This window comes from Carassius gibelio, chromosome B19 (assembly GCF_023724105.1).
Source record: "Carassius gibelio isolate Cgi1373 ecotype wild population from Czech Republic chromosome B19, carGib1.2-hapl.c, whole genome shotgun sequence".
In the NCBI taxonomy this organism is placed as follows: domain Eukaryota; kingdom Metazoa; phylum Chordata; class Actinopteri; order Cypriniformes; family Cyprinidae; genus Carassius; species Carassius gibelio.
The window spans coordinates 3102717-3122278 of record NC_068414.1 but is presented as its reverse complement, the minus strand read 5'-3'; the positions used below and the strand labels follow the sequence as shown (position 1 = coordinate 3122278).

The 19562-nt window shown below is 46.7% G+C and overlaps 16 non-coding genes across 16 annotated transcripts; 7 read left to right on the top strand and 9 right to left on the bottom strand.

Moving 5' to 3' along the window:
- Positions 1 to 114: 114 nt before the first annotated feature.
- LOC127980000 (U5 spliceosomal RNA) lies at positions 115 to 230 on the bottom strand. The gene has a single exon (XR_008159042.1). It is a non-coding gene; the product is annotated as a U5 spliceosomal RNA (small nuclear RNA).
- Positions 231 to 2148: 1918 nt separating this feature from the next.
- On the bottom strand, positions 2149 to 2264 carry LOC127979999 (U5 spliceosomal RNA). The gene has a single exon (XR_008159041.1). It is a non-coding gene; the product is annotated as a U5 spliceosomal RNA (small nuclear RNA).
- Positions 2265 to 3312: 1048 nt separating this feature from the next.
- trnad-guc (transfer RNA aspartic acid (anticodon GUC)) lies at positions 3313 to 3384 on the top strand. The gene has a single exon. It is a non-coding gene; the product is annotated as a tRNA-Asp (tRNA).
- An 800-nt stretch (positions 3385 to 4184) lies between these two features.
- Positions 4185 to 4300, bottom strand: LOC127979998 (U5 spliceosomal RNA). The gene has a single exon (XR_008159040.1). It is a non-coding gene; the product is annotated as a U5 spliceosomal RNA (small nuclear RNA).
- A 1047-nt stretch (positions 4301 to 5347) lies between these two features.
- trnad-guc (transfer RNA aspartic acid (anticodon GUC)) lies at positions 5348 to 5419 on the top strand. Its single transcript has one exon. It is a non-coding gene; the product is annotated as a tRNA-Asp (tRNA).
- An 808-nt stretch (positions 5420 to 6227) lies between these two features.
- On the bottom strand, positions 6228 to 6343 carry LOC127979997 (U5 spliceosomal RNA). The gene has a single exon (XR_008159039.1). It is a non-coding gene; the product is annotated as a U5 spliceosomal RNA (small nuclear RNA).
- A 1928-nt stretch (positions 6344 to 8271) lies between these two features.
- LOC127979996 (U5 spliceosomal RNA) lies at positions 8272 to 8387 on the bottom strand. The gene has a single exon (XR_008159038.1). It is a non-coding gene; the product is annotated as a U5 spliceosomal RNA (small nuclear RNA).
- Positions 8388 to 10991: 2604 nt separating this feature from the next.
- Positions 10992 to 11063, top strand: trnad-guc (transfer RNA aspartic acid (anticodon GUC)). The gene has a single exon. It is a non-coding gene; the product is annotated as a tRNA-Asp (tRNA).
- An 808-nt stretch (positions 11064 to 11871) lies between these two features.
- On the bottom strand, positions 11872 to 11987 carry LOC127979995 (U5 spliceosomal RNA). Its single transcript, XR_008159037.1, has one exon. It is a non-coding gene; the product is annotated as a U5 spliceosomal RNA (small nuclear RNA).
- A 1040-nt stretch (positions 11988 to 13027) lies between these two features.
- trnad-guc (transfer RNA aspartic acid (anticodon GUC)) lies at positions 13028 to 13099 on the top strand. Its single transcript has one exon. It is a non-coding gene; the product is annotated as a tRNA-Asp (tRNA).
- A 787-nt stretch (positions 13100 to 13886) lies between these two features.
- LOC127979994 (U5 spliceosomal RNA) lies at positions 13887 to 14002 on the bottom strand. The gene has a single exon (XR_008159036.1). It is a non-coding gene; the product is annotated as a U5 spliceosomal RNA (small nuclear RNA).
- Positions 14003 to 15050: 1048 nt separating this feature from the next.
- Positions 15051 to 15122, top strand: trnad-guc (transfer RNA aspartic acid (anticodon GUC)). Its single transcript has one exon. It is a non-coding gene; the product is annotated as a tRNA-Asp (tRNA).
- An 804-nt stretch (positions 15123 to 15926) lies between these two features.
- LOC127979993 (U5 spliceosomal RNA) lies at positions 15927 to 16042 on the bottom strand. Its single transcript, XR_008159035.1, has one exon. It is a non-coding gene; the product is annotated as a U5 spliceosomal RNA (small nuclear RNA).
- Positions 16043 to 17083: 1041 nt separating this feature from the next.
- On the top strand, positions 17084 to 17155 carry trnad-guc (transfer RNA aspartic acid (anticodon GUC)). Its single transcript has one exon. It is a non-coding gene; the product is annotated as a tRNA-Asp (tRNA).
- A 787-nt stretch (positions 17156 to 17942) lies between these two features.
- Positions 17943 to 18058, bottom strand: LOC127980906 (U5 spliceosomal RNA). Its single transcript, XR_008159906.1, has one exon. It is a non-coding gene; the product is annotated as a U5 spliceosomal RNA (small nuclear RNA).
- A 1048-nt stretch (positions 18059 to 19106) lies between these two features.
- Positions 19107 to 19178, top strand: trnad-guc (transfer RNA aspartic acid (anticodon GUC)). The gene has a single exon. It is a non-coding gene; the product is annotated as a tRNA-Asp (tRNA).
- The last annotated feature ends 384 nt before the right edge of the window (positions 19179 to 19562 follow it).

Sequence of the window (19562 nt, the reverse complement as noted above, 5' to 3'; positions counted from 1 at the left end):
AAACACGAAGTGGTCAAACGCAGAGAGTGCCTATTCAGACGACGACCAGTGGCAAGCCCTCTCACAGCATGCTGCCGGACGGTCAAACTGATTCTGCTCTTGACTTTTCAATGTAGCTCTGCTGTGAGCAGAGCACCCAAAAATACAGGTCACTCTCAAAAGTTCCCCTCCACGGAAATCTTTAGTAAAAGGCGAAAGATTTATGCGACAATGAAGAGAAACTCGAGCTGTGTCTCCAAACCCTCGGGCCTGTGCGCTGCCTCTGTTAAACTACTACGCTCGCCAAGGGTCATCAAGGGTGACAATGCCTGCCCACATGTGTTTCGTCAGCACCCCCCCCCCTACTCCAAAAGGGAGGAGTAAAACTCAAAAAAGTCCTCTCTGTCCACCAATAACCAAAAGCCCAATCAAGGCAATCTCTTTCTCATGCCTCTATCTGAAAAGTTGGATAAAATCTTATATGAAAAAAAAAGTCTTTTAAAGAAATCCCTTATTCCGAGTTCACCGTAGCCACCAGATCCAGTCTGTATCCGCTTCAGTCACCCGGATCCAGTCCGTATCCAGAGAAGATGGTGGATCAACACCTAGAAAGGACCTCTATGGCCCAGAAACACAGCGGAGACCGTGACAACTAGATGAGCCGCAGATACAAATCCCCTGTAAAGACCACCTGGACAAGTCCACAGGAAACAGATGATTCTTCTGCACAGTCTGACATTCCTGCAGCCTGGAGCTGATCTACTGGTTTCGTCTGACAAGGGGAGAACTGTCTCCCCGACTGAGCCTGGTTTCTCACCGGGTTTTTTCTCCATCCTTTCACCGATCGAGTTTTGGTTTCTTCCCTCTGTCGCTTCTGGCAGGCGGAGCTGGGGACACTTCATGTACAGCGATATCGTTGACTTGATTGCAAATTATTGCACAGATACTATTTAAACTGAACTTAGCTGAATGATGTCATCAAAGAGTTCAATAACGAAATGCCTTTAACTGTCATTTTGCTTTTTGACGCACTGTGTTCCTAATTAATGTTGTTCAGTTGCATTGACGCGATACTTTTTGTTTAAAGCGCAATTTAAAAAAAAAAAAAAAAAAAAAGAGTCCAAACAATGACCCCTGCTACGGGTAGTGTTCCAAGTGTTATGCGACTTCAGCTAATGATGGGTCCATCAGAAATTTTACGGTGCTAGGGCTGGGTCTGCGTCAGAAGAAGCCATGCATTGTTTAGTTATGTCAGTGCAGTGCCGTCAGTTGGGGGGGAAACTGCAGCATGCACGGCTCCTCCTTAGTATAGTGGACAGTATCTCCGCCTGTCACGCGGAAGACCGGGGTTCGATTCCCCGACGGGGAGAGCTGGTTCTTTTCGTCTTCCGAATGATCCATCCAAAATGTTTGGTTGGAGTCGCAGGTCACAGAAGGAGTTCTGCTTCGACGTCAGCCCGAGCCAAAGGACATGCGTTGGCCGGGAATCGAACCCGGGTCAACTGCTTGGAAGGCAGCTATGCTCACCACTATACCACCAACGCAGGCGGAAGTCAGTAGCTTTATTGACGCACTGTGTTCCTAATAAATGTTGTTCAGTTGCATTGACACAATACTTTTTGTTTAAAGCGCAATTAAAAAAAAAAAAAAAAAAGAGTCCAAACAATGACCCCTGCTACGGGTAGTGTTGCAAGTGTTATGCGACTTCAGCTAATGATGGGTCCATCCGAAATTATTCCATCCAAAAGTTTTGGGTGGAGGCACAGGTCACAGAGGGAGTTCTGCTTCGACGTCAGCCCGAGCCAAAGGACATGCGTTGGCCGGGAATCGAATCCGGGTCAACTGCTTGGAAGGCAGCTATGCTCACCACTATACCACCAACGCAGTCAGCAGTCAGCAACTTGCGCCGTCACTAAGAAGGCTCGAAGTGCACGAGTCGCCGATAGGGCTAGAGGAGCAGATGAGATCTTTGTTTGGACCCGTCACTAAAGAGAGCCTTCAAGAATTTGCATCCCGTCACGTACAAGAAAGCGCTGCCTTCCCATCCGGCTAAATAAACACGAAGTGGTCAAACGCAGAGAGTGCCTATTCAGACGACGACCAGTGGCAAGCCCTCTCGCAGCATGCTGCCGGACGGTCAAACTGATTCTGCTCTTGACATTTCGATGTAGCTCTGCTGTGAGCAGAGCACCCAAAAATACAGGTCACTCTCAAAAGTTCCCCTCCACGGAAATCTTTAGTAAAAGGCGAAAGATTTATGCGACAATGAAGAGAAACTCGAGCTGTGTCTCCAAACCCTCGGGCCTGTGCGCTGCCTCTGTTAAACTACTACGCTCGCCAAGGGTCATCAAGGGTGACAATGCCTGCCCACATGTGTTTCGTCAGCACCCCCCCCCCTACTCCAAAAGGGAGGAGTAAAACTCAAAAAAGTCCTCTCTGTCCACCAATAACCAAAAGCCCAATCAAGGCAATCTCTTTCTCATGCCTCTATCTGAAAAGTTGGATAAAATCTTATATGAAAAAAAAAGTCTTTTAAAGAAATCCCTTATTCCGAGTTCACCGTAGCCACCAGATCCAGTCTGTATCCGCTTCAGTCACCCGGATCCAGTCCGTATCCAGAGAAGATGGTGGATCAACACCTAGAAAGGACCTCTATGGCCCAGAAACACAGCGGAGACCGTGACAACTAGATGAGCCGCAGATACAAATCCCCTGTAAAGACCACCTGGACAAGTCCACAGGAAACAGATGATTCTTCTGCACAGTCTGACATTCCTGCAGCCTGGAGCTGATCTACTGGTTTCGTCTGACAAGGGGAGAACTGTCTCCCCGACTGAGCCTGGTTTCTCACCGGGTTTTTTCTCCATCCTTTCACCGATCGAGTTTTGGTTTCTTCCCTCTGTCGCTTCTGGCAGGCGGAGCTGGGGACACTTCATGTACAGCGATATCGTTGACTTGATTGCAAATTATTGCACAGATACTATTTAAACTGAACTTAGCTGAATGATGTCATCAAAGAGTTCAATAACGAAATGCCTTTAACTGTCATTTTGCTTTTTGACGCACTGTGTTCCTAATTAATGTTGTTCAGTTGCATTGACGCGATACTTTTTGTTTAAAGCGCAATTTAAAAAAAAAAAAAAAAAAAAAAAGAGTCCAAACAATGACCCCTGCTACGGGTAGTGTTCCAAGTGTTATGCGACTTCAGCTAATGATGGGTCCATCAGAAATTTTACGGTGCTAGGGCTGGGTCTGCGTCAGAAGAAGCCATGCATTGTTTAGTTATGTCAGTGCAGTGCCGTCAATTGGGGGGGAAACTGCAGCATGCACGGCTCCTCGTTAGTATAGTGGACAGTATCTCCGCCTGTCACGCGGAAGACCGGGGTTCGATTCCCCGACGGGGAGAGCTGGTTCTTTTCGTCTTCCGAATGATCCATCCAAAATGTTTGGTTGGAGTCGCAGGTCACAGAAGGAGTTCTGCTTCGACGTCAGCCCGAGCCAAAGGACATGCGTTGGCCGGGAATCGAACCCGGGTCAACTGCTTGGAAGGCAGCTATGCTCACCACTATACCACCAACGCAGGCGGAAGTCAGTAGCTTTATTGACGCACTGTGTTCCTAATAAATGTTGTTCAGTTGCATTGACACAATACTTTTTGTTTAAAGCGCAATTAAAAAAAAAAAAAAAAAAGAGTCCAAACAATGACCCCTGCTACGGGTAGTGTTGCAAGTGTTATGCGACTTCAGCTAATGATGGGTCCATCCGAAATTATTCCATCCAAAAGTTTTGGGTGGAGGCACAGGTCACAGAGGGAGTTCTGCTTCGACGTCAGCCCGAGCCAAAGGACATGCGTTGGCCGGGAATCGAATCCGGGTCAACTGCTTGGAAGGCAGCTATGCTCACCACTATACCACCAACGCAGTCAGCAGTCAGCAACTTGCGCCGTCACTAAGAAGGCTCGAAGTGCACGAGTCGCCGATAGGGCTAGAGGAGCAGATGAGATCTTTGTTTGGACCCGTCACTAAAGAGAGCCTTCAAGAATTTGCATCCCGTCACGTACAAGAAAGCGCTGCCTTCCCATCCGGCTAAATAAACACGAAGTGGTCAAACGCAGAGAGTGCCTATTCAGACGACGACCAGTGGCAAGCCCTCTCGCAGCATGCTGCCGGACGGTCAAACTGATTCTGCTCTTGACATTTCGATGTAGCTCTGCTGTGAGCAGAGCACCCAAAAATACAGGTCACTCTCAAAAGTTCCCCTCCACGGAAATCTTTAGTAAAAGGCGAAAGATTTATGCGACAATGAAGAGAAACTCGAGCTGTGTCTCCAAACCCTCGGGCCTGTGCGCTGCCTCTGTTAAACTACTACGCTCGCCAAGGGTCATCAAGGGTGACAATGCCTGCCCACATGTGTTTCGTCAGCACCCCCCCCCCTACTCCAAAAGGGAGGAGTAAAACTCAAAAAAGTCCTCTCTGTCCACCAATAACCAAAAGCCCAATCAAGGCAATCTCTTTCTCATGCCTCTATCTGAAAAGTTGGATAAAATCTTATATGAAAAAAAAAGTCTTTTAAAGAAATCCCTTATTCCGAGTTCACCGTAGCCACCAGATCCAGTCTGTATCCGCTTCAGTCACCCGGATCCAGTCCGTATCCAGAGAAGATGGTGGATCAACACCTAGAAAGGACCTCTATGGCCCAGAAACACAGCGGAGACCGTGACAACTAGATGAGCCGCAGATACAAATCCCCTGTAAAGACCACCTGGACAAGTCCACAGGAAACAGATGATTCTTCTGCACAGTCTGACATTCCTGCAGCCTGGAGCTGATCTACTGGTTTCGTCTGACAAGGGGAGAACTGTCTCCCCGACTGAGCCTGGTTTCTCACCGGGTTTTTTCTCCATCCTTTCACCGATCGAGTTTTGGTTTCTTCCCTCTGTCGCTTCTGGCAGGCGGAGCTGGGGACACTTCATGTACAGCGATATCGTTGACTTGATTGCAAATTATTGCACAGATACTATTTAAACTGAACTTAGCTGAATGATGTCATCAAAGAGTTCAATAACGAAATGCCTTTAACTGTCATTTTGCTTTTTGACGCACTGTGTTCCTAATTAATGTTGTTCAGTTGCATTGACGCGATACTTTTTGTTTAAAGCGCAATTTAAAAAAAAAAAAAAAAAAAAAAGAGTCCAAACAATGACCCCTGCTACGGGTAGTGTTCCAAGTGTTATGCGACTTCAGCTAATGATGGGTCCATCAGAAATTTTACGGTGCTAGGGCTGGGTCTGCGTCAGAAGAAGCCATGCATTGTTTAGTTATGTCAGTGCAGTGCCGTCAGTTGGGGGGGAAACTGCAGCATGCACGGCTCCTCGTTAGTATAGTGGACAGTATCTCCGCCTGTCACGCGGAAGACCGGGGTTCGATTCCCCGACGGGGAGAGCTGGTTCTTTTCATCTTCCGAATGATCCATCCAAAATGTTTGGTTGGAGTGGCAGGTCACAGAAGGAGTTCTGCTTCGACGTCAGCCCGAGCCAAAGGACATGCGTTGGCCGGGAATCGAACCCGGGTCAACTGCTTGGAAGGCAGCTATGCTCACCACTATACCACCAACGCAGGCGGAAGTCAGTAGCTTTATTGATGCACTGTGTTCCTAATAAATGTTGTTCAGTTGCATTGACACAATACTTTTTGTTTAAAGCGCAATTAAAAAAAAAAAAAAAAAAAAAAAAAAGAGTCCAAACAATGACCCCTGCTACGGGTAGTGTTGCAAGTGTTATGCGACTTCAGCTAATGATGGGTCCATCCGAAATTATTCCATCCAAAAGTTTTGGGTGGAGGCACAGGTCACAGAGGGAGTTCTGCTTCGACGTCAGCCCGAGCCAAAGGACATGCGTTGGCCGGGAATCGAATCCGGGTCAACTGCTTGGAAGGCAGCTATGCTCACCACTATACCACCAACGCAGTCAGCAGTCAGCAACTTGCGCCGTCACTAAGAAGGCTCGAAGTGCACGAGTCGCCGATAGGGCTAGAGGAGCAGATGAGATCTTTGTTTGGACCCGTCACTAAAGAGAGCCTTCAAGAATTTGCATTCCGTCACGTACAAGAAAGCGCTGCCTTCCCATCCGGCTAAATAAACACGAAGTGGTCAAACGCAGAGAGTGCCTATTCAGACGACGACCAGTGGCAAGCCCTCTCACAGCATGCTGCCGGACGGTCAAACTGATTCTGCTCTTGACTTTTCAATGTAGCTCTGCTGTGAGCAGAGCACCCAAAAATACAGGTCACTCTCAAAAGTTCCCCTCCACGGAAATCTTTAGTAAAAGGCGAAAGATTTATGCGACAATGAAGAGAAACTCGAGCTGTGTCTCCAAACCCTCGGGCCTGTGCGCTGCCTCTGTTAAACTACTACGCTCGCCAAGGGTCATCAAGGGTGACAATGCCTGCCCACATGTGTTTCGTCAGCACCCCCCCCCCTACTCCAAAAGGGAGGAGTAAAACTCAAAAAAGTCCTCTCTGTCCACCAATAACCAAAAGCCCAATCAAGGCAATCTCTTTCTCATGCCTCTATCTGAAAAGTTGGATAAAATCTTATATGAAAAAAAAAGTCTTTTAAAGAAATCCCTTATTCCGAGTTCACCGTAGCCACCAGATCCAGTCTGTATCCGCTTCAGTCACCCGGATCCAGTCCGTATCCAGAGAAGATGGTGGATCAACACCTAGAAAGGACCTCTATGGCCCAGAAACACAGCGGAGACCGTGACAACTAGATGAGCCGCAGATACAAATCCCCTGTAAAGACCACCTGGACAAGTCCACAGGAAACAGATGATTCTTCTGCACAGTCTGACATTCCTGCAGCCTGGAGCTGATCTACTGGTTTCGTCTGACAAGGGGAGAACTGTCTCCCCGACTGAGCCTGGTTTCTCACCGGGTTTTTTCTCCATCCTTTCACCGATCGAGTTTTGGTTTCTTCCCTCTGTCGCTTCTGGCAGGCGGAGCTGGGGACACTTCATGTACAGCGATATCGTTGACTTGATTGCAAATTATTGCACAGATACTATTTAAACTGAACTTAGCTGAATGATGTCATCAAAGAGTTCAATAACGAAATGCCTTTAACTGTCATTTTGCTTTTTGACGCACTGTGTTCCTAATTAATGTTGTTCAGTTGCATTGACGCGATACTTTTTGTTTAAAGCGCAATTTAAAAAAAAAAAAAAAAAAAAAGAGTCCAAACAATGACCCCTGCTACGGGTAGTGTTCCAAGTGTTATGCGACTTCAGCTAATGATGGGTCCATCAGAAATTTTACGGTGCTAGGGCTGGGTCTGCGTCAGAAGAAGCCATGCATTGTTTAGTTATGTCAGTGCAGTGCCGTCAGTTGGGGGGGAAACTGCAGCATGCACGGCTCCTCCTTAGTATAGTGGACAGTATCTCCGCCTGTCACGCGGAAGACCGGGGTTCGATTCCCCGACGGGGAGAGCTGGTTCTTTTCGTCTTCCGAATGATCCATCCAAAATGTTTGGTTGGAGTCGCAGGTCACAGAAGGAGTTCTGCTTCGACGTCAGCCCGAGCCAAAGGACATGCGTTGGCCGGGAATCGAACCCGGGTCAACTGCTTGGAAGGCAGCTATGCTCACCACTATACCACCAACGCAGGCGGAAGTCAGTAGCTTTATTGACGCACTGTGTTCCTAATAAATGTTGTTCAGTTGCATTGACACAATACTTTTTGTTTAAAGCGCAATTAAAAAAAAAAAAAAAAAAAAAAAAAAAAGAGTCCAAACAATGACCCCTGCTACGGGTAGTGTTGCAAGTGTTATGCGACTTCAGCTAATGATGGGTCCATCCGAAATTATTCCATCCAAAAGTTTTGGGTGGAGGCACAGGTCACAGAGGGAGTTCTGCTTCGACGTCAGCCCGAGCCAAAGGACATGCGTTGGCCGGGAATCGAATCCGGGTCAACTGCTTGGAAGGCAGCTATGCTCACCACTATACCACCAACGCAGTCAGCAGTCAGCAACTTGCGCCGTCACTAAGAAGGCTCGAAGTGCACGAGTCGCCGATAGGGCTAGAGGAGCAGATGAGATCTTTGTTTGGACCCGTCACTAAAGAGAGCCTTCAAGAATTTGCATCCCGTCACGTACAAGAAAGCGCTGCCTTCCCATCCGGCTAAATAAACACGAAGTGGTCAAACGCAGAGAGTGCCTATTCAGACGACGACCAGTGGCAAGCCCTCTCGCAGCATGCTGCCGGACGGTCAAACTGATTCTGCTCTTGACATTTCGATGTAGCTCTGCTGTGAGCAGAGCACCCAAAAATACAGGTCACTCTCAAAAGTTCCCCTCCACGGAAATCTTTAGTAAAAGGCGAAAGATTTATGCGACAATGAAGAGAAACTCGAGCTGTGTCTCCAAACCCTCGGGCCTGTGCGCTGCCTCTGTTAAACTACTACGCTCGCCAAGGGTCATCAAGGGTGACAATGCCTGCCCACATGTGTTTCGTCAGCACCCCCCCCCCTACTCCAAAAGGGAGGAGTAAAACTCAAAAAAGTCCTCTCTGTCCACCAATAACCAAAAGCCCAATCAAGGCAATCTCTTTCTCATGCCTCTATCTGAAAAGTTGGATAAAATTAGGGCTGCACGATTAATCGCATGCGATTGTCATGCGTGTCTTTGTCAGTAAAGCCGGTTCTGTATTAGCAGTAAATGTCCACCACCTGGTTTCAAATGGAGCGGCACTTCCCAGCTAGAATTTTCTTTGTTCTAAAATGTTCTAAGAACATTCCCATGGATTGTTCTAACAATGTTTTTAGCGGGTAGTTTTATTTTTGTTCCCAGAACGTTCTCTCAAAAGATAGGATAACGTTCTCTAAAAACATTCTACAAATGTTTATCAATAACATTATTAGAACATTATTCCATAACATTCTAATTAAGATTTAAGTGGATGTTTAGATGTGGATGTTGATGTCTGTTTAAAAGTAATAGCTTGGTTTGATGTCACCATAATGCTGGTAAGTGTTGGCTTTAGTTGTGCAATTTGACACTTGACTTGACGGTGTTGTTTTTTAGCTGCTGTCATCTTTATTGTGGCTAAAACAGCAAACGAATATGTGGTTCAATGGTGCTGTTTGCTTGCTGATGATTGATATGTCTGATTACTTGTTTTCACCCAAGCTACTGTGTGGTGTTAGTTAAGTATTATTTATTAAAGTGACTCAATGGTCAACAACCTGACACCCAGTTGAATTTAAAGCAGATAATTTCAAAAATTAAAAAAAAAAATTGTCACACAAACATCAAGATTCAGTGTATGAATCTCAGCAATGGTGACATGCTTTATGCTGCAATGTATTCTGGGTACATCATGCAAAACTCATCCGTAGCACCCAGAATGCATTGCAGCATGAAGCATGTCACCATTGTTGAGATTCTAAAACAATGTAGTTTAAAAAGATCAGATAAAAATAAAATAATATAAATTGTCAGGACCCTGTGTATTGCAACACATCTGCTATAGTCACTAATATTAAATTAATAGCGTAGAACAGACTCCTGGTAAAATCAGTAGATCAGATTGTTACATTAAGACATCTCTAATATCAGCCAGTAACCAACATTATCGAATGACATCTTTTTCTCAATGTTTTTGCTGTAACAGATATAATTACAGCAGCTAAATGAACGCTAACACTGAAAAGAGTCATACTTCCTAAGTACTGATCAGCATAATGGAGACATCAAACTAAACTATAATTTTCAATAAACCATCAACATCTCTGTTAATCTCAATAAGAACTTTTTTACATTTATGACAGAAATAAATCTTGTTTATAATAAGTGAAGATTGTCATGTTTTTGGAGTATTTACGCTAGAGTTTGACACCAAACAGAGGTTGGGTTTTCACTTTCAACCAACATCTGACTTCTAAGCAATGTCAGTCCACATCTAGTGTGATGGGAAGCCGTAATTCACTGACAAGCTGTGCAATATCACGTTCATAATCGCAGATTAATCGCATGCGGTTATGAACACGATATTGCGTAGCTTGTCAACGATCTACGGCTCTGTATATTAGGTGCGGCTCCATTTGAAAGCAGCTGATGGACATTTACCGCTAATCACAGAACCATCTTTACTGATGAGACACGCATGACAATCGCATGCGATTAATCGTGCAGCCCTAGATAAAATCTTATATGAAAAAAAAAGTCTTTTAAAGAAATCCCTTATTCCGAGTTCACCGTAGCCACCAGATCCAGTCTGTATCCGCTTCAGTCACCCGGATCCAGTCCGTATCCAGAGAAGATGGTGGATCAACACCTAGAAAGGACCTCTATGGCCCAGAAACACAGCGGAGACCGTGACAACTAGATGAGCCGCAGATACAAATCCCCTGTAAAGACCACCTGGACAAGTCCACAGGAAACAGATGATTCTTCTGCACAGTCTGACATTCCTGCAGCCTGGAGCTGATCTACTGGTTTCGTCTGACAAGGGGAGAACTGTCTCCCCGACTGAGCCTGGTTTCTCACCGGGTTTTTTCTCCATCCTTTCACCGATCGAGTTTTGGTTTCTTCCCTCTGTCGCTTCTGGCAGGCGGAGCTGGGGACACTTCATGTACAGCGATATCGTTGACTTGATTGCAAATTATTGCACAGATACTATTTAAACTGAACTTAGCTGAATGATGTCATCAAAGAGTTCAATAACGAAATGCCTTTAACTGTCATTTTGCTTTTTGACGCACTGTGTTCCTAATTAATGTTGTTCAGTTGCATTGACGCAATACTTTTTGTTTAAAGCGCAATTTAAAAAAAAAAAAAAAGAGTCCAAACAATGACCCCTGCTACGGGTAGTGTTCCAAGTGTTATGCGACTTCAGCTAATGATGGGTCCATCAGAAATTTTACGGTGCTAGGGCTGGGTCTGCGTCAGAAGAAGCCATGCATTGTTTAGTTATGTCAGTGCAGTGCCGTCAGTTGGGGGGGAAACTGCAGCATGCACGGCTCCTCGTTAGTATAGTGGACAGTATCTCCGCCTGTCACGCGGAAGACCGGGGTTCGATTCCCCGACGGGGAGAGCTGGTTCTTTTCGTCTTCCGAATGATCCATCCAAAATGTTTGGTTGGAGTCGCAGGTCACAGAAGGAGTTCTGCTTCGACGTCAGCCCGAGCCAAAGGACATGCGTTGGCCGGGAATCGAACCCGGGTCAACTGCTTGGAAGGCAGCTATGCTCACCACTATACCACCAACGCAGGCAGAAGTCAGTAGCTTTATTGACGCACTGTGTTCCTAATAAATGTTGTTCAGTTGCATTGACACAATACTTTTTGTTTAAAGCGCAATTAAAAAAAAAAAAAAAAAAAAAAAAAAGAGTCCAAACAATGACCCCTGCTACGGGTAGTGTTGCAAGTGTTATGCGACTTCAGCTAATGATGGGTCCATCCGAAATTATTCCATCCAAAAGTTTTGGGTGGAGGCACAGGTCACAGAGGGAGTTCTGCTTCAACGTCAGCCCGAGCCAAAGGACATGCGTTGGCCGGGAATCGAATCCGGGTCAACTGCTTGGAAGGCAGCTATGCTCACCACTATACCACCAACGCAGTCAGCAGTCAGCAACTTGCGCCGTCACTAAGAAGGCTCGAAGTGCACGAGTCGCCGATAGGGCTAGAGGAGCAGATGAGATCTTTGTTTGGACCCGTCACTAAAGAGAGCCTTCAAGAATTTGCATCCCGTCACGTACAAGAAAGCGCTGCCTTCCCATCCGGCTAAATAAACACGAAGTGGTCAAACGCAGAGAGTGCCTATTCAGACGACGACCAGTGGCAAGCCCTCTCGCAGCATGCTGTCGGAGGGTCAAACTGATTCTGCTCTTGACATTTCGATGTAGCTCTGCTGTGAGCAGAGCACCCAAAAATACAGGTCACTCTCAAAAGTTCCCCTCCACGGAAATCTTTAGTAAAAGGCGAAAGATTTATGCGACAATGAAGAGAAACTCGAGCTGTGTCTCCAAACCCTCGGGCCTGTGCGCTGCCTCTGTTAAACTACTACGCTCGCCAAGGGTCATCAAGGGTGACAATGCCTGCCCACATGTGTTTCGTCAGCACCCCCCCCCCTACTCCAAAAGGGAGGAGTAAAACTCAAAAAAGTCCTCTCTGTCCACCAATAACCAAAAGCCCAATCAAGGCAATCTCTTTCTCATGCCTCTATCTGAAAAGTTGGATAAAATCTTATATGAAAAAAAAAGTCTTTTAAAGAAATCCCTTATTCCGAGTTCACCGTAGCCACCAGATCCAGTCTGTATCCGCTTCAGTCACCCGGATCCAGTCCGTATCCAGAGAAGATGGTGGATCAACACCTAGAAAGGACCTCTATGGCCCAGAAACACAGCGGAGACCGTGACAACTAGATGAGCCGCAGATACAAATCCCCTGTAAAGACCACCTGGACAAGTCCACAGGAAACAGATGATTCTTCTGCACAGTCTGACATTCCTGCAGCCTGGAGCTGATCTACTGGTTTCGTCTGACAAGGGGAGAACTGTCTCCCCGACTGAGCCTGGTTTCTCACCGGGTTTTTTCTCCATCCTTTCACCGATCGAGTTTTGGTTTCTTCCCTCTGTCGCTTCTGGCAGGCGGAGCTGGGGACACTTCATGTACAGCGATATCGTTGACTTGATTGCAAATTATTGCACAGATACTATTTAAACTGAACTTAGCTGAATGATGTCATCAAAGAGTTCAATAACGAAATGCCTTTAACTGTCATTTTGCTTTTTGACGCACTGTGTTCCTAATTAATGTTGTTCAGTTGCATTGACGCAATACTTTTTGTTTAAAGCGCAATTTAAAAAAAAAAAAAAAGAGTCCAAACAATGACCCCTGCTACGGGTAGTGTTCCAAGTGTTATGCGACTTCAGCTAATGATGGGTCCATCAGAAATTTTACGGTGCTAGGGCTGGGTCTGCGTCAGAAGAAGCCATGCATTGTTTAGTTATGTCAGTGCAGTGCCGTCAGTTGGGGGGGAAACTGCAGCATGCACGGCTCCTCGTTAGTATAGTGGACAGTATCTCCGCCTGTCACGCGGAAGACCGGGGTTCGATTCCCCGACGGGGAGAGCTGGTTCTTTTCGTCTTCCGAATGATCCATCCAAAATGTTTGGTTGGAGTCGCAGGTCACAGAAGGAGTTCTGCTTCGACGTCAGCCCGAGCCAAAGGACATGCGTTGGCCGGGAATCGAACCCGGGTCAACTGCTTGGAAGGCAGCTATGCTCACCACTATACCACCAACGCAGGCGGAAGTCAGTAGCTTTATTGACGCACTGTGTTCCTAATAAATGTTGTTCAGTTGCATTGACACAATACTTTTTGTTTAAAGCGCAATTAAAAAAAAACCAAACAATGACCCCTGCTACGGGTAGTGTTGCAAGTGTTATGCGACTTCAGCTAATGATGGGTCCATCCGAAATTATTCCATCCAAAAGTTTTGGGTGGAGGCACAGGTCACAGAGGGAGTTCTGCTTCGACGTCAGCCCGAGCCAAAGGACATGCGTTGGCCGGGAATCGAATCCGGGTCAACTGCTTGGAAGGCAGCTATGCTCACCACTATACCACCAACGCAGTCAGCAGTCAGCAACTTGCGCCGTCACTAAGAAGGCTCGAAGTGCACGAGTCGCCGATAGGGCTAGAGGAGCAGATGAGATCTTTGTTTGGACCCGTCACTAAAGAGAGCCTTCAAGAATTTGCATCCCGTCACGTACAAGAAAGCGCTGCCTTCCCATCCGGCTAAATAAACACGAAGTGGTCAAACGCAGAGAGTGCCTATTCAGACGACGACCAGTGGCAAGCCCTCTCGCAGCATGCTGCCGGACGGTCAAACTGATTCTGCTCTTGACATTTCGATGTAGCTCTGCTGTGAGCAGAGCACCCAAAAATACAGGTCACTCTCAAAAGTTCCCCTCCACGGAAATCTTTAGTAAAAGGCGAAAGATTTATGCGACAATGAAGAGAAACTCGAGCTGTGTCTCCAAACCCTCGGGCCTGTGCGCTGCCTCTGTTAAACTACTACGCTCGCCAAGGGTCATCAAGGGTGACAATGCCTGCCCACATGTGTTTCGTCAGCACCCCCCCCCCTACTCCAAAAGGGAGGAGTAAAACTCAAAAAACTCCTCTCTGTCCACCAATAACCAAAAGCCCAATCAAGGCAATCTCTTTCTCATGCCTCTATCTGAAAAGTTGGATAAAATCTTATATGAAAAAAAAAAGTCTTTTAAAGAAATCCCTTATTCCGAGTTCACCGTAGCCACCAGATCCAGTCTGTATCCGCTTCAGTCACCCGGATCCAGTCCGTATCCAGAGAAGATGGTGGATCAACACCTAGAAAGGACCTCTATGGCCCAGAAACACAGCGGAGACCGTGACAACTAGATGAGCCGCAGATACAAATCCCCTGTAAAGACCACCTGGACAAGTCCACAGGAAACAGATGATTCTTCTGCACAGTCTGACATTCCTGCAGCCTGGAGCTGATCTACTGGTTTCGTCTGACAAGGGGAGAACTGTCTCCCCGACTGAGCCTGGTTTCTCACCGGGTTTTTTCTCCATCCTTTCACCGATCGAGTTTTGGTTTCTTCCCTCTGTCGCTTCTGGCAGGCGGAGCTGGGGACACTTCATGTACAGCGATATCGTTGACTTGATTGCAAATTATTGCACAGATACTATTTAAACTGAACTTAGCTGAATGATGTCATCAAAGAGTTCAATAACGAAATGCCTTTAACTGTCATTTTGCTTTTTGACGCACTGTGTTCCTAATTAATGTTGTTCAGTTGCATTGACGCGATACTTTTTGTTTAAAGCGCAATTTAAAAAAAAAAAAAAAAAAAAAAGAGTCCAAACAATGACCCCTGCTACGGGTAGTGTTCCAAGTGTTATGCGACTTCAGCTAATGATGGGTCCATCAGAAATTTTACGGTGCTAGGGCTGGGTCTGCGTCAGAAGAAGCCATGCATTGTTTAGTTATGTCAGTGCAGTGCCGTCAGTTGGGGGGGAAACTGCAGCATGCACGGCTCCTCGTTAGTATAGTGGACAGTATCTCCGCCTGTCACGCGGAAGACCGGGGTTCGATTCCCCGACGGGGAGAGCTGGTTCTTTTCGTCTTCCGAATGATCCATCCAAAATGTTTGGTTGGAGTCGCAGGTCACAGAAGGAGTTCTGCTTCGACGTCAGCCCGAGCCAAAGGACATGCGTTGGCCGGGAATCGAACCCGGGTCAACTGCTTGGAAGGCAGCTATGCTCACCACTATACCACCAACGCAGGCAGAAGTCAGTAGCTTTATTGACGCACTGTGTTCCTAATAAATGTTGTTCAGTTGCATTGACACAATACTTTTTGTTTAAAGCGCAATTAAAAAAAAAAAAAAAAAAAAAAGAGTCCAAACAATGACCCCTGCTACGGGTAGTGTTGCAAGTGTTATGCGACTTCAGCTAATGATGGGTCCATCCGAAATTATTCCATCCAAAAGTTTTGGGTGGAGGCACAGGTCACAGAGGGAGTTCTGCTTCAACGTCAGCCCGAGCCAAAGGACATGCGTTGGCCGGGAATCGAATCCGGGTCAACTGCTTGGAAGGCAGCTATGCTCACCACTATACCACCAACGCAGTCAGCAGTCAGCAACTTGCGCCGTCACTAAGAAGGCTCGAAGTGCACGAGTCGCCGATAGGGCTAGAGGAGCAGATGAGATCTTTGTTTGGACCCGTCACTAAAGAGAGCCTTCAAGAATTTGCATCCCGTCACGTACAAGAAAGCGCTGCCTTCCCATCCGGCTAAATAAACACGAAGTGGTCAAACGCAGAGAGTGCCTATTCAGACGACGACCAGTGGCAAGCCCTCTCGCAACATGCTGTCGGAGGGTCAAACTAATTCTGCTCTTGACATTTCGATGTAGCTCTGCTGTGAGCAGAGCACCCAAAAATACAGGTCACTCTCAAAAGTTCCCCTCCACGGAAATCTTTAGTAAAAGGCGAAAGATTTATGCGACAATGAAGAGAAACTCGAGCTGTGTCTCCAAACCCTCGGGCCTGTGCGCTGCCTCTGTTAAACTACTACGCTCGCCAAGGGTCATCAAGGGTGACAATGCCTGCCCACATGTGTTTCGTCAGCACCCCCCCCCCCTACTCCAAAAGGGAGGAGTAAAACTCAAAAAAGTCCTCTCTGTCCACCAATAACCAAAAGCCCAATCAAGGCAATCTCTTTCTCATGCCTCTATCTGAAAAGTTGGATAAAATCTTATATGAAAAAAAAAGTCTTTTAAAGAAATCCCTTATTCCGAGTTCACCGTAGCCACCAGATCCAGTCTGTATCCGCTTCAGTCACCCGGATCCAGTCCGTATCCAGAGAAGATGGTGGATCAACACCTAGAAAGGACCTCTATGGCCCAGAAACACAGCGGAGACCGTGACAACTAGATGAGCCGCAGATACAAATCCCCTGTAAAGACCACCTGGACAAGTCCACAGGAAACAGATGATTCTTCTGCACAGTCTGACATTCCTGCAGCCTGGAGCTGATCTACTGGTTTCGTCTGACAAGGGGAGAACTGTCTCCCCGACTGAGCCTGGTTTCTCACCGGGTTTTTTCTCCATCCTTTCACCGATCGAGTTTTGGTTTCTTCCCTCTGTCGCTTCTGGCAGGCGGAGCTGGGGACACTTCATGTACAGCGATATCGTTGACTTGATTGCAAATTATTGCACAGATACTATTTAAACTGAACTTAGCTGAATGATGTCATCAAAGAGTTCAATAACGAAATGCCTTTAACTGTCATTTTGCTTTTTGACGCACTGTGTTCCTAATTAATGTTGTTCAGTTGCATTGACGCAATACTTTTTGTTTAAAGCGCAATTTAAAAAAAAAAAAAAAGAGTCCAAACAATGACCCCTGCTACGGGTAGTGTTCCAAGTGTTATGCGACTTCAGCTAATGATGGGTCCATCAGAAATTTTACGGTGCTAGGGCTGGGTCTGCGTCAGAAGAAGCCATGCATTGTTTAGTTATGTCAGTGCAGTGCCGTCAGTTGGGGGGGAAACTGCAGCATGCACGGCTCCTCGTTAGTATAGTGGACAGTATCTCCGCCTGTCACGCGGAAGACCGGGGTTCGATTCCCCGACGGGGAGAGCTGGTTCTTTTCGTCTTCCGAATGATCCATCCAAAATGTTTGGTTGGAGTCGCAGGTCACAGAAGGAGTTCTGCTTCGACGTCAGCCCGAGCCAAAGGACATGCGTTGGCCGGGAATCGAACCCGGGTCAACTGCTTGGAAGGCAGCTATGCTCACCACTATACCACCAACGCAGGCGGAAGTCAGTAGCTTTATTGACGCACTGTGTTCCTAATAAATGTTGTTCAGTTGCATTGACACAATACTTTTTGTTTAAAGCGCAATTAAAAAAAAACCAAACAATGACCCCTGCTACGGGTAGTGTTGCAAGTGTTATGCGACTTCAGCTAATGATGGGTCCATCCGAAATTATTCCATCCAAAAGTTTTGGGTGGAGGCACAGGTCACAGAGGGAGTTCTGCTTCGACGTCAGCCCGAGCCAAAGGACATGCGTTGGCCGGGAATCGAATCCGGGTCAACTGCTTGGAAGGCAGCTATGCTCACCACTATACCACCAACGCAGTCAGCAGTCAGCAACTTGCGCCGTCACTAAGAAGGCTCGAAGTGCACGAGTCGCCGATAGGGCTAGAGGAGCAGATGAGATCTTTGTTTGGACCCGTCACTAAAGAGAGCCTTCAAGAATTTGCATCCCGTCACGTACAAGAAAGCGCTGCCTTCCCATCCGGCTAAATAAACACGAAGTGGTCAAACGCAGAGAGTGCCTATTCAGACGACGACCAGTGGCAAGCCCTCTCGCGCCATGCTGCCGGACGGTCAAACTGATTCTGCTCTTGACATTTCGATGTAGCTCTGCTGTGAGCAGAGCACCCAAAAATACAGGTCACTCTCAAAAGTTCCCCTCCACGGAAATCTTTAGTAAAAGGCGAAAGATTTATGCAACAATGAAGAGAAACTCGAGCTGTGTCTCCAAACCCTCGGGCCTGTGCGCTGCCTCTGTTAAACTACTACGCTCGCCAAGGGTCATCAAGGGTGACAATGCCTGCCCACATGTGTTTCGTCAGCACCCCCCCCCCCTACTCCAAAAGGGAGGAGTAAAACTCAAAAAAGTCCTCTCTGTCCACCAATAACCAAAAGCCCAATCAAGGCAATCTCTTTCTCATGCCTCTATCTGAAAAGTTGGATAAAATCTTATATGAAAAAAAAAGTCTTTTAAAGAAATCCCTTATTCCGAGGTCACCGTAGCCACCAGATCCAGTCTGTATCCGCTTCAGTCACTCGGATCCAGTCCGTATCCAGAGAAGATGGTGGATCAACACCTAGAAAGGACCTCTATGGCCCAGAAACACAGCGGAGACCGTGACAACTAGATGAGCCGCAGATACAAATCCCCTGTAAAGACCACCTGGACAAGACCACAGGAAACAGATGATTCTTCTGCACAGTCTGACATTCCTGCAGCCTGGAGCTGATCTACTGGTTTCGTCTGACAAGGGGAGAACTGTCTCCCCGACTGAGCCTGGTTTCTCACCGGGTTTTTTCTCCATCCTTTCACCGATCGAGTTTTGGTTTCTTCCCTCTGTCGCTTCTGGCAGGCGGAGCTGGGGACACTTCATGTACAGCGATATCGTTGACTTGATTGCAAATTATTGCACAGATACTATTTAAACTGAACTTAGCTGAATGATGTCATCAAAGAGTTCAATAACGAAATGCCTTTAACTGTCATTTTGCTTTTTGACGCACTGTGTTCCTAATTAATGTTGTTCAGTTGCATTGACGCGATACTTTTTGTTTAAAGCGCAATTTAAAAAAAAAAAAAAAAAAAAAAGAGTCCAAACAATGACCCCTGCTACGGGTAGTGTTCCAAGTGTTATGCGACTTCAGCTAATGATGGGTCCATCAGAAATTTTACGGTGCTAGGGCTGGGTCTGCGTCAGAAGAAGCCATGCATTGTTTAGTTATGTCAGTGCAGTGCCGTCAGTTGGGGGGGAAACTGCAGCATGCACGGCTCCTCGTTAGTATAGTGGACAGTATCTCCGCCTGTCACGCGGAAGACCGGGGTTCGATTCCCCGACGGGGAGAGCTGGTTCTTTTCGTCTTCCGAATGATCCATCCAAAATGTTTGGTTGGAGTCGCAGGTCACAGAAGGAGTTCTGCTTCGACGTCAGCCCGAGCCAAAGGACATGCGTTGGCCGGGAATCGAACCCGGGTCAACTGCTTGGAAGGCAGCTATGCTCACCACTATACCACCAACGCAGGCAGAAGTCAGTAGCTTTATTGACGCACTGTGTTCCTAATAAATGTTGTTCAGTTGCATTGACACAATACTTTTTGTTTAAAGCGCAATTAAAAAAAAAAAAAAAAAAAAAGAGTCCAAACAATGACCCCTGCTACGGGTAGTGTTGCAAGTGTTATGCGACTTCAGCTAATGATGGGTCCATCCGAAATTATTCCATCCAAAAGTT